The following is a 14,382-nucleotide window of genomic DNA, read 5'->3' on the forward strand; positions in this document are numbered from 1 at the left end:
GAGCCCCCAAGTGGGCTTCTAAATCGAATCCCCGAGCTCCTGGGCCTAGCCTTAAAAATCAGCATTTCAGCATTTCGGGGCCTCTAGCGCGGTCGCGCACACAAACATATTGGGGCTTTGGGCCCTCGGTGCGGTTGTGCCCCTCAACTCGAGCCCCCAAACTGGATTCCAATTTCCTCTTTTCTAGGACACTAGCGCGGTTGTGCTAGGTCACCAGAAACTAAAAATCTGCCCAAAACTTAAGTGTTCTTCCCTAAATCACAAACTCTGCGATTTCTAGCAATTTCAGACCCTGATTTCGACCAACCTAGATGTTTTTAACATAGTTCGAGCCACAGAAACTATCTACCAAGCCTAGGCAACAAAACCCACTATTCAAACCAACATAAACACCTCATATAACCCAACTAGGATTCAAAATCATAAAAAACTCAAGAACACCATTTAAATATCAAAACAGAGGAATGTCACCTCTGAATTTTGAATTCCTTGAGGTTAATGATGACCTTAGTAGCCTCTATTCCCAGTCCAGAGCTGCTACTCTACAAGACTTCCCTCCAAACTTCACCCAAGATTGAACTTGGCTTAAATCCTAGAGATATATCCTCTAACTGCTAAGTTAACACCAAGAGAGGGAAGGATAAGCTGAAAAATATGAATGAGCCTAGACTCCTCAGCCTTAGCCCACTTCACACTAGTTAGGAGGCCCAAAGAAAAATCTACCCCTAACCCCTAACTTAGCCTTAATGCGCACCAAGAGGGCATTTTATTCTTTTTCCCCGGGATTCCTGGTAATCCCAAATTACCTCACACAATCTCAAATAATCTAACAAACCAAAATTTCCATCAATTGATTCCCGGCAATTTACCAAATTACCAAAATACCCCTAAGCTCGCCTCGAGTCGGGCATTTTACCTCGTTGTGACTTTTCTGCTAACTTGCTCCCTAGGATCGCCTTGTGCTGGGTAGCTCAAATATATCCATATAATAATGTGGTCACAAATATATACCGCACATATTTACAATTATACCCTCAACGAGTCAAAATTAAGAAAATGCCCTTCTAATAAGAAATGAGCCAACATGCATATTTAATACACTTAAACATGCAAGTATAATCATATCATAATATAATTAACATAATAACACACTCATAACACGCAAGCATCTAATTAATTCAATTATTGCCTCCCGACCCCCTAATCCAATGGAGTGTGGGCCAATTGTGTTGGAGGAGTTTGTTGTCGTCTTCTTTCTCGAGGTTGTTGTGATTTGGTCCTACTTGTAGAGGGAGTCTGTATACAATTATATCAACAATTAAAAAAATTGCAAACAAATATAGAATTGTAAAGATAAGTATGTAAAAACATGGCATCACCTCATGAGTTACATCTTCAGATATAATGACAAAATCCGTAGGCCACGCTATTGGCGTCCCAATGGCCTGAGCAACTATGTACATGTCCAAATCAGGATATGCAAAAGGGAGAGGACAGGTTGGCTTAAGAACACTCGTAATCATAACTTGGAAGTTGTTGCTTGCCTCTCTTTCAATGAGTGTACCTGATGCAACAATGTTTGAAACCGAACCAATTGCTAATTGGCATGCTCGGCCCTGCGTAAGAAACATATTATATACAAATAATCATGTTGAAGCAGTAAAGAAATTTATTTGGTTTCAGAATATTCAAGAAAGTTAAATTACCTCTTGCAAAAACGGTTGTAGTGCAACAATGTGGTGTTCTGCTTGAGGCACTACTGGGTCTGGAGTATAGTAGGACGCCTGCGCTGGTGGCACTGGTGGGTCGGGCACATAGTATGATGATGGCGCTGGTGGGACTCCAACGTTAGATCCTGACTCGCTCTGTTGGGCCAATAATTTTCTCAAGAGCTCATCTTGTTGCTGAAGGCGCTCTTCTAGGCGTTGTGCTTGTTGACGATGCTCTTCTTCTTGTTTTCGAAATCTTTCTTCAAATTCCTTTCTAATGTCGTCATTCGAAGAAGAGGCTTTTGATTTATTTTTCATTGAGGTAGGTGTTGGAGTATTCCAGTATACTGAGCGGGACACACCGTGTCCTCCAGCCCTAACACGTCCTCGAGGCTCAGGAGTGCCCAACGCGCTCGTTAGCACATCATCAGGGCCACCAGGTGCCCATTTACCCTCAGCTTGGAGTTGCCGGTAATGATCCTATGAAAGAATATTCACAGAAAGTTATATATATAAGCTAATAATTTGATATATCAACATTATTAAATATGAGCACTTACAATATTTTTTTGAATCTCAGAGGCCTCTCCAATGAGCTCTCCTTTTGCATTCCGACGACCCATGCTCCATAAGTCTGCCCTATCAAGTTCAGTCAGACTTTTCCCACTTTGTTCCATTAACATCTCTTCAATACGCACATAGCCTCCTCTAGAGAGGTTGTGATTGTATTTATTCAGTGCTCGATAATTTTGCATCTCCTCTCTCTTTCTTTGCCACTCGGGAGTTAATCTTGAGTTCACAAACGTTAACCATTCATCCGGAGTTATGACATTCTCAAATCCAAATGGCAAAGCTGGCGGGAACTCATTTGGGTATTTTTTCAAAGCGTCGTAAACGTGTACCCTTGTAAGATTAGTCTTCCAATTTCGGAAGTACTTTCCCGCATCCTTCAACATCTGTTGCTTTTGTTTGGGGTCCAAATCATAAGTTTTCTGCAAGTTTGAAAGTAATAAGAAGCATATTATCAAAACAATATATATTTTAAAAATATTAAATGAAATATAATTAATAAAAATATACCTTCATTGTGTCCCATATTTTACTTTTATCCACCACACTAACATCTTTCCAACTGTTAATGTTGATGGACACAGTTGCTCGAACAACTGATCCAAGCTGTGATGAAACATTACTTCTAGATTCACCCACTAGTTGACCATACTCATTGTATTCAATAGGAGTAAGATGTCCTTCACTCCTTTTTTTGGTGTTTCTAGACATCCATGTACGTCCTCTCACATATTTATTTTCTTGTTCCACTGACTGAGAATGAGGGCATTGCTCCCCCTCATCAGAACTACCACCACAAGGATCAGCCTCCATCTGTGAAACATAAATATCATTATTATAAAAATTTTGGACACTCATAATCAAAAGATGAAACAAATTGATGAAACTAAGAATTTCACATATCATAAACATATGAAACCTATTAAATGGTACCTCAAGACCTATTTTCATCAACCCATAATCCTTCACCGTTTTCACGGAAACAAATACAATCATCATCAACTTCGTCATTATCTTCTGTTGCGGTGAATGTGACAAGTTCTTCTTCGAGAGGTATATCATGTAAATCACCATCTTTAATGTTCCATTCTCTTGTTTGCGTTGAAAGAACAATTGACCATTGGTTGTCTGAAGGATCATTCACATAAAATACTTGTTTTGCTTGTGAAGCTAATATAAATCGATCAGATTTGTGCCCAATTCAATTTAGATTAACTAATGTGAAACCAAAATCTTCATATATTATGCCGCTGTCACTTTTCACCCAATCACAAAAGAAAATAGGTACTCGAGTTGTGATATAATCTAACTCCCAAATTTCATTAACTACTCCATAAAAAGTCATATCACATTGAACTGGATTTTTATCTTTTGCACTAGAGACTTGCACAGTTTTAGCAACAAGGCTAACACCACTGTTTTGTGTGTTTCTGTTGTTATCGCGCTCCCTAGTGTTAAATAGAGTACCGTTAATCATGTATGACGAAAACTTGATGACATTAACCGAAGGTCCTCGAGAAATCCACTTAACAATGTCTGAAACATTATTTGATGTGTTTTGTAATTATGACACAACATATCAAATCAACATACCAAAAACAACCAAAAATGTCATATTGTAATTAAGTACTAATTAATGACAACTTTCAATAATCAACACAATTTACCTTTTGTTCAATCCAACTACTAAAAGTTCGATAATGTTCGTCTTGTAACCATTTTGAGTTCCTTGACTTGGATGGAAATTTGGTCTTTATCCAATTAAAATGTTCCCTTCAATTATAAATATGCTATTAAACAATTGAATATATGAAATTACACAACTTAAACTTAATGTATTATATGAATATAACTCACTCGATATAAGGTTGAATTTCATTTATATTCTGCAACACAAGACGACGCGCTTCATCTAGAAGATCTCGACTTACTGTGCATACAACGCTACCACGACGACTCTGAATCTCAACATTTTCAACATCATTTAACCCAATTTTCTGTACACCAGTCATGTATTCAGAACAAAATTCAACTGCCTCTTCTGCAATATAGCATTCGACGATGCATCCTTCCGGCCGACTTCTATTCCTAACATACCCCTTAAGAATCTTCATATATCGCTCAAATGGATACATCCATCTTAAATAAACTGGACCACAATATCTTAGTTCTCTAACCAAGTGAACTGTCAAATGGATCATTATATCAAAAAATGCCGACGGGAAATATTTCTCCAACTCACACAATACCTCAATAATTTCATCTCTTAACTTAGGTAACTTTAACGGATCAATCACCTTACAACACAGTGACTTGAAAAACAAGCATAACCTTGTGATTACATCTCGAACTCTCCTAGGCAACACAGATCGAATGGCAACTGGTAGCAAATGTTGCATTAGAATATGACAATCGTGAGATTTCATGCCAGTCAGAATACAACTTTTCATGTTTACCAATGACCTTATATTTGAGGAATATCCGTCTGGAACTTTTATATTAAACAAACATCTGCAAATTTCCATTCTTTCCTCTTTAGTAAGAGTGTAAGCTGCAGGAGGTAAATATGTTCGTCTCTTATCTGGTTTTGGAGTTAATTCATCCCTTATACCCATTGCAACCAAGTCTTGTCTAGCCTTAATTCCATCCTTAGTTTTCCCAGGAATATTCAACAAAGTGCCAATCAAACTATCACATACATTTTTCTCTATGTGCATAACATCTAAATTATGACGTATAAGTAAGAAAGGCCAATATTCAAGTTCGAAGAAAACAGATTTCTTTTTATAACACCCTTTTGGCTCCTCCACAACCTTGGCCTTGCGACTACGTTTCATCTTTGTAGGTGTACGAACTTTGGGCTTCCCTAACTTGAACACAATTTTAGACATCTTCTCAAGTACTTGGATCCCATTCAATGGCTCAGGAGCCTCTTCAAACTCTTGTTTACCATTGAATGCCTTCTTCCAAGTCCGAAGTTTATGCGTATTAGGCAAGAACTTCCTATGTCCCATATAACATATTTTCCGAGAGTGTTTCAAGTATTCAGAACATGTTTTTTCTTGAGAAACGGGGCAAGCTTTATATCCTTTCACACTAAACCCAGATAAATTTCCATAAGCAGGAAAGTCATTAATTGTCCACAATAAGACCGCTCTAAGATTAAATTCTTCCTGCCTATACGCATCATAAACCTTAACCCCTTTATCCCACAAAGTTTTCAAGTCATCTATAAGAGAAGCTAGATAGATGCCAATATCATTACCAGGTTGTTTAGGTCCTGATATCAACAAGGTCAAAATCGTAAACTTTCTCTTCATACACAACCATGGGGGTAGATTGTAAATAACAAGCATAACAGGCCAGCAGCTGTACTTACTGCTAAGGGATGCATGTGGATTAAACCCGTCAGTCGAAAGACCTAGACGAATATTACGAGATTCATTTCCAAAAGAAGGCCACTTCAAATCAACTCTCTTCCAAGCAAGGGTGTCAGCTGGATGTCTTAATTTACCATCCTTTATTCTTTCATTAGCATGCCACGAAAAACTTTTAGCATGTTCGGCATTTCTAAACAATCGGATGAAACGAGGAATTGGCGGAAGGTACCACAAAACTTTGGCAGGTACTCCTTCCTTGACATCGTCACCATTTCTTTTCTTTTGCCATCGTGACTCACCACAAGTAGGACACGATTTTGCGTCTGCAAAACTATTTCGATATAATATGCAATCATTAGGACATGCATGAATTTTTTCGTACTGCATGCCTAATGAGCATAACGTCTTCTTTGCCTCATAAAATGAAATTGGAATTTCATTATCTTCAGGCAATAACTCCTTCAAAAAACCAAATAATTCAGTAATGCTTTTATCACTCCAGCCATGTTTAGCTTTTAGATTGTACAACCTAAGAAGCGCAGATAATTTTGTAAATCTTGTACAACCAGGGTAAATTGGTTTCTCGGCATCATTAAGGAGTGTCTCAAACTTATTTGGGTCTACTCCTGATCCATAATGTGCGTCGTCAATCATTTCATCTAATGGATCCCAGTTCTCCTCCACTATATTCCTCCTCACTCCTTTTGGTCTACTTGGCAGAGTTGGAGCAATCGGAGCTATCTCCCCATGGTAATACCAAATTGTGTAGCTCTTGTCGATCCCATTGAAATATAAGTGTTCTTTAATCTTTTTAAGATCCATCTTTTTAACATTTCCACACTTAAGACATGGACAATAAGTAAAATTTGGGTCTTTCACATTTTCCAAACAAAACCTTAAGAACAAATCGACCCCGTTCCTATATTCTGTAGATAACCTATTCGCTGACATCCACTGTTTATCCATATATTCTCCTATGTCTATGAAAAAGAAAAGAAACAACACTAAATAAGCACGTGATAAAGTTGTATGTCTATATAAAACTAATCTTTTATTATCCTAGATAAAATCGGGCAGCATTTCCCCTATAATAGTGACCTAACCATCTGCATGTGAATATCAAATCAAACAATTCAAAAACATACAATAAGTTTCTTCCTTATAGAATGTCTATATAAAACTAATTGTTTATTATCCTAGATAAAATCGGGCAGCATTTCCCCTATAATAGTGACCTAAGCATCTACATGTGAATAGCTAAACAAACAATTCAAACAACATACAATAAGTTTCTTCCTTATAGCTCCGCAGCACACAGTCAAATTTCTCAGAACCTACTTCACTAATACACACAAGTTCTCAACCTTCCGTTATCACCGCAGCACACAATTTTAATCTCAGATGCTACTTCACTATGGATGAATATTTTAGATATTCAAACTCCTCTAACATTTGTTTAATAATATTAAAAGTAGAAGTAAGAGAATATATATGTACCTCTTGCAATCTTTAATCCAAAAGCTAGCAAAATTACTTCACTTAGTAATCAAATTCGCTATTAAATCCACAAATCAATAAAATTAAATTAATAAATAATAAATAAAACATCACTAAATATCTAGCAATATATAATGTATTATTGTAATTTTAGAAACTTAATTACCTCAAATGTGTGATTGATATAGGAATTTTGATGCAAAATACTCTCTAAAATCTCACCACAAAAATCACAACCTATATGAAATTAAATTAATTAATATGTTAAACATTACTAAACAAATATCACTAAATATCTAATAATAGTAAATGATATTGGTAAACAAATAAAAAAATCTCAATGTGCCACTAATTATAACCTCAACAAAAAATCAATATAAAATTTCTTAACCTAAAAACTTAATAATAAACAAAAACATAAAAATTTTCATATATTTATATTTTATAAATTATTTAATAAATTTATTTCAACATAACTATATATATAACAAAATAGTTACAATTTAAAAAAAAATTTCAAATATACAAAAATATATCTAAATTTCAAAATAAAAAATGATAAAAATTTAAAAAAATCATGAACATATATACTCTAATGAAATCTATACAATGTGATAGGTTAAATTAAAAAAAAACTAAAAAATCATAAATCCCTAAAAACTTCCATGGAAAAACCACAAAATCCTACAATGTATATAAAAAAATGCATAAAAATGTAAAACTAACACAAAATCATGTATATTACTCATCCTAATGCAAAACCTATGATTTATTTGCAAAATAATTAACTAAAAATCAATAAAAAAAAAAACATACCTTAGAACCCTAAAAAACGCAGCCCCAATTTCTCTCCTCTGGTTTGCATGCTCTCGGGTTGGTGATGATATGAGGAAGACAAAGATTATTTGGTATATATGAAGGAGCACATCCAACGTCTCCCACTGGGAGACGTGGGACACGTGGCACATCTCCCAGTGGGAGACGTTGGATGTGCATGGGACTACATCCAACGTCTCCCACTGGGAGACGTGCCACGTGTCCCACGTCTCCCAGTGGGAGACGTTGGATGTAGTCCCATGCACATCCAACGTCTCCCACTGGGAGACGTGCCACGTGTCCCACGTCTCTCAGTGGGAGACGTTGGATGTACCCATAATCATTACCCCAACCTATTTCCAACGTCTTCCACCATTTTTAATGTCTTCTAATTGTAGCCATTAATATACACTTTCAATGTCTTACACCATTAGACATTTAAAACCCCTGATAAGTTTTAATGTCTTACACCGTTGGTGTAAGACATTGTAGGGAGTCATTGTATATCAAATTTGTTGTAGTGTAAGGAGGGACATATCGTTATCGCCTCCTATGCAAGCGTAACTACGAGAAGGCATCTTGCAAAGGGTCCCGCTCAGTCCCTACAAAATCTTTGCCGTCAATGGAGCTATTCTGCTTCCAAGTCTCCCAGCAAATAGAGACTCCAAGTCCCCACAGTCGAGGGATTGCAATAGGATTCCACTTCGAGGCCTATCTTCATGAAGGTATTATGCCAAGATCTTGAAGTCTTCATCCCCTTCCTCCAGACGGGCGTTGAAGTACTCCACGACCCGTCTGTGCCTCTCGAGCTCTTCCCCTTCATAATGCTCAGGAAGATCACTAATCGAGGCATCCTAGTAGGAGGACTGCTGGATGCCTCAAGGGACAAAAGGTCATTTCCCGCGTTTGAGTTCCCCATGATGAGGGTCGGAGATTGACCAAAATGGTCAATGAACTCCTTCACAGGAGCATCCTCCAAAGCGTCGAGTGGAGTAGGTGGATCCTGGGGTTGGATTTTAGAGGGCTCCTCAACCCTTTGGCATTTGGTCTGGATGAAGTTGGCTAACCCCATGTGATCTGCAAAGGAAAATAACAAATATGTTAGTCCTCAACAAGAGAATAAAACAAACAATTAAAATGCATGATGAATCTAAATCTAGAGCAAGCGAACTCCTCGGGAGGCCCACCACAATATGGCTCCTCCAGGTGAAGGGTTGAGCGGGTGCCCATCTCCTGGGTGGTATTCGTATCATATTGATAGAACCACCTTGCGTGCATGGACGTCACCTCATCTAGTGGCATGAACCCTCGAGGGTGTAGTTTTCTCTTTGGGTGGTGGAGATCACGTCGATTAAGTATTGATAGTCTTGGAACTCCTCCACAGTCCTAAGGCCTGTCCACTCTGGAGGAGCGAGGGCGAGACCCACACATGTTTAGGAATTACCTGTTCTCCTATGTGCTTAGCATGGTATAAGACAATAGGAGTTTTACCTTGATCAAAGGGCGAGGACTCCACCCCTGGTTAGAGCTCTTCCTCGAGCTCCTGGTCCTCTAGAGCCTCCACGGTAGCTCGGAGAGCGAGAACATTTTTGACGTGCTCTTCTCGCATCCGTCGGGTGAACTGGGCAAGTGCCACTCTATCCATGTACTCTGTATGGAGGGCAGTTCATGTCAGGACTTTTTTGATCTCCGATAAGAGGAGAGGTCCATGGGGACAATGTGCTGGCTCTCTTGGAGAAGGCCAAACTATTGCAGATGAGCCTCCATGACGAGAAAGTTGAGCTCCATCTCCGAGCCTGGAAGACTATTCATCTTCTAGAGCCTGTCGCCGTAGGCTAGGAAGAACAGAGTTCGGCAGAAGGGACCTATCAATAGAAGAATGTCTAAGTAGAGAAGGAAAAACATAGAAATACTAACCCATGGCAAAGGTTAAAACATTTACCAATCCTGGTGAAGTCCAGAAGAAGAGTAGGGTTGTTCTGCGTGGGGAAACAACTCATGAAAAAGAAGTGATCTTTGTGGTTCCTCATGTGGCTCTCATTGTTTCAAGGAACCTTGTACACCAACCCTGGATAGGTGTGCTTAATGTGGGCGTAGGACCCATCAAAATTTGTCTTCCGAGGACAAGCCCGAAAGCTGTATACGTACAGGACTTTTAGCCGAGGAAGGCACAAGCCAATTTTGTCTCCAGTACAGGAAGTATAGTTTAGTCAGCATCTGATACCCATTCGAGGTCAGATGGAAGGGGGCTATGCCAAAAAAATTGAGGTAGTCGACATAGTATTAGTGTAAGGGCAGGGTTCCCCCTGCTTGCAGATGTGAAGCACTCCAGGCTATGAGGCCATTCACGCTCCAGTGTGCCCTTTCTGACTCTCTAGGTAAGCGCGTTAGAATGTCCTCACCAATCCCATATTGGGAGATGATCTTGTTTAGCGCCCCCCGATGCCTCAATTTGCTGGGGATGTTCTTGACTACGAAGCCGTCAGCCGTGTAAGGAGTGCCATCCAGGGGCCCCATGTTTACCTCCTCTTCCAAGGTGCCACCTCGAAATGGCCGCTACGCCGGATGAGGTTCCTCTCTGACCACTAGGGCTCGACCCTGCTCCAGGGGCGGTTCTCTCTTTTCTTTTGGTACCCATCGTGGTTCTCAGGCAATGATGACAATTTCTTGATAGAGGTGATAAAACGCTGCTGGTGTAGGTGGTGTAGCTCTTTGGACATCTGAAACATAAAAAATCAACTAGTTAGCGTCCTGACCAGAAGAAAAATAGGCCAAAATGAGGATTTCTAAGACAACTGCTCAAGAGGTGGAGGAGAATAGAAAGCCTAAGGAATTGAGGTATCCTAGGAACCAAAATTGGATGCCGAAAAGAACCACCAGAATTCGTGACCTTCGTCGAAATTTGGAAATTTTCAAGATTCCAGTCGAATGTCCAAAAACACAGAAAGAGTGTAGATAGGCCCAAGTGACCCGTTTTGATCATTTTTAACACCAAAACAGGCTTAAAAGGACAAAAAAAAGGCCAACAAGATCTGTAACTACTAGAGATAACCACAACCTAAGCATGCAAACAAAATATCCCAAAAAACTCGAACACAATAAGAGAATAGGTAGAGACTTACTTGAGATGAATCTCCAATAAGTGTTGTAATGTGTCTGAACAAGGAAATGCTTTACACTGTTGATCCAGAGATATTCTGATTCTCTCCAGCCGTCTAGATCGTTGATGAGAGGATGAAGATGGTGTTTTCTTTTTCTGGTTTGGGAGGGAAAGGGGGAGAGTGAATGGCTCTAGTTGCTGAGGAGATTTCAAATTCAAAAAATGCTGAGGTAAGGGGGGAATTTCAGGTTTTATACTAAAAAAACTTCAAGAGGAAGTAATCCCCCCTAGCCGTTGATCACCTACGAGGTAAGTACTCAAGTGTGATCCAACGGTCACGGTTTCCATGGCGTGGATCGCAATCATTAGCATGGGAAAATATAGCCTCGGGTATGGGGTGAAAGGACACTTTAGTACGAATTGGATGTTTTTAGCATGGAGTGGACTCCTCATTAACTACACCCCTTGATGGGCCCAGCAATAGGGATTCATCTTGTGGTGTTACCTTTCTGGGTGTGACATCATGGGAAGCCAAAGCGTCATCCCCCAAGAGCCTTCCAAATAACTCCTCAGTCTAAGTCTCCACTGTATGAGGAAAAGTGAAGACGTGGGGGAGACTTTTGTCTGTGATTTTATCAGCGGACACATGGCAGTTGTATAAGAAGTAATTAAGCCTCTCGGGGGCTAATGAAGTCCTGTGGGGCTCGCCCAAAGCTCCTCGGAGTATAAGCTCCTCTAGATGCAGTTTGCTCTTTCATATAGCGAGAATGTCTTCAAGTTAGACCTCGTCACGAAGACCTACGCCGGGCTCCTCCCTTCTGATGGGCCAGTTAGTCCTCCAGGCCTAAGGAGGTTATCCTCAAGACATGGAGGGAGTGCCAGATGTTAGTCCCATCGAAATTGGACCACAATGGCCACCAGACAGCTTTTCGTACCTCGAGTAGTGGTGTTGAGGTCATACACTCGACGATTGGTATGTCCCAAGGTGCCACCTGACATGGGAGATGTGCGACTGCATTCTGACCATGTCACGGGCATGTTCCCTATAAAAGAGTGGGATGCAACCTACAAATTGGCCCCGTGCAATCCGCATGGGCCCACCGCCACCTTTATCACATAAATGTATTTTAATTAGGCATTTAATCCCAGTTATGTGTGAGTATTCTTGCATTAACTCCTCATTAAGAGAGTTAATTTCTCTCAGCCTCTATAAATAGGGCTAGGGCACCGTTGTAAAAAGGTTCACAATCTTTATTCTCAGAGCATTGTGTAAACCCTGCATGAGCTCCATTGAAGCTTGCCCAACCAAGCTTCACATATCTTAATACTAAAAGCCTTGTGGACTAGGGTTGTTTTATAACCTAAACCACGTCAAAATCTTGTATTCTTTATTGCATTTCTTTAAAGCTCTATTTATTAAGTTGATAGCGAAAAAGACAGTCAACATTATTATTATAATCTATAATAAATAATCCTAATTTTTATAAAATTTAAGTAGAATAAATATTTAGTAATTATATTAATGTAAATTCTAATATTATAAAACATATGTTAGAGATAAATATATTGTTCCAATGGAAATAGGAAAAACTATTACAACTCTAAGCAAAAAACAAAGTGATTAAATAAATAAGTTATAACTCTATTGCAAAAAATACATGTAAAAATGCTTCAATAACCTTCCCACAAGATTTTGTAACTTCCATACACTCTATGAGAGTTAAAATCACATCTCCAACAACCATAATACTTATGGCTTTGTGAAATTCAAATTACAAATGTGTAACACATAATCTACACATTATTGGGTAATATTTGAGAGTTACAAATTTGTAACTGATTTTATAACCCCAAATATGTTACACATTTAGATATTCAAACTATCCAAAAAATGTAACTCTCATATATATTATGTTACAATGTGTGACACACTTTGTCACATTATTTGTTCTACATATTATATTATATAAATAATATAACATCCCTCACTAGATTAAATAGTTTATCTTTTGTAACACTTATTTAATCAATCAAACATTATATTTAAAATATAACATTTCCCATATTTGATTAAATAATTACTCTCTCTTATAGAAGCCATTGCATTGGTTCATAAGGTAAAGTGTTTTTCAACTTGAACTTTACTATAGTATAATTACCATAAAGTTTGATGAAAATTTGGTTGCCCTAGGCATTGAACCAACTTTTCTTAATAACAAACTGATGAAGACACACACACCTTTGCTATGTTCACTTAGACTTCTATATCTCGCTTTGCACCGTTAATGGCCATGTGCACTTTCCATTCATGGGCATTCTTGAGAATACTCCCAATTCTCATGAAAGGCAGCACCACCCTTATGTCCATATAGATGAAACTCTTACAGCATTTTGTTACCATAAAATACTTGTCTTCTCAAGACTGGGTTCTATTAAAAAAGCTATCGGTTTTAATCCTCAATTTGGTAACTCACAAATACTCATATCTCAGATGGGACTATTTTGAGTACTACTAATATTCACTCGATTGACTTGTTATTACCTATTGAACCTACACTAGTTAAGTAAGTAGTATTAAGATAGGTTACCATAAATCGTGAATCTCTTTAGGGAGTTTAAGTCCCATCCCTCAAGATGAGGTAGCCACTAAATCTCTCATTAGTAGCTTAGTAAAAGAATCCGCCAAGTTTTCGCTTGTTTTCACATAGGAAATTGAGATGACTCATCTTTGAATAAATTCTCTTACATATTCGTGTCTTAGACTAATGTGTCTAGACTTCCCATTATACACTCCGTTGTATGCTCGAGCCAATGTTTATTGGCTATCACAATGTTTCGATATAGTAAATACATTCTCTTTGATTAGTCGTATCTCCATCAAGAGATCCCTTAACCATTCGACCTCTTTGCCGGTGGCAGCTAGAGCTATGAACACGGCTTCCACAGTAGAGTAAGATATAAAGGTTTGTTTCTTGGAACCCCATGAAAATGAACCCACACCAAGTGTAAATAGCCAACCAGTGGTAGACAACCCCAACATTGGATACCCAACTTGCATCCGTATACCCTTCTAAGATTGGAGGAAATTTGGAGTAGTGAAGGCCTAGTTCTTTGATTTTCTTAAGATAATCTAGGACTTTCCCAATAGCCATCCAATGATCCACACTTGGATTACTTGTAAACCTACTAAGCTTACTTCCCACAAATGCTATATCAGGTCTAGTACACTGGGCGACATACATGAGACTCCCTATAGCACTTGCGTACTCCAATTGAGCCACCGCTCTTCCTTCATTCTTCTCTAGCTTTA

Source organism: Humulus lupulus, chromosome 4 (genome assembly GCF_963169125.1).
Source record: "Humulus lupulus chromosome 4, drHumLupu1.1, whole genome shotgun sequence".
Taxonomy (NCBI): domain Eukaryota; kingdom Viridiplantae; phylum Streptophyta; class Magnoliopsida; order Rosales; family Cannabaceae; genus Humulus; species Humulus lupulus.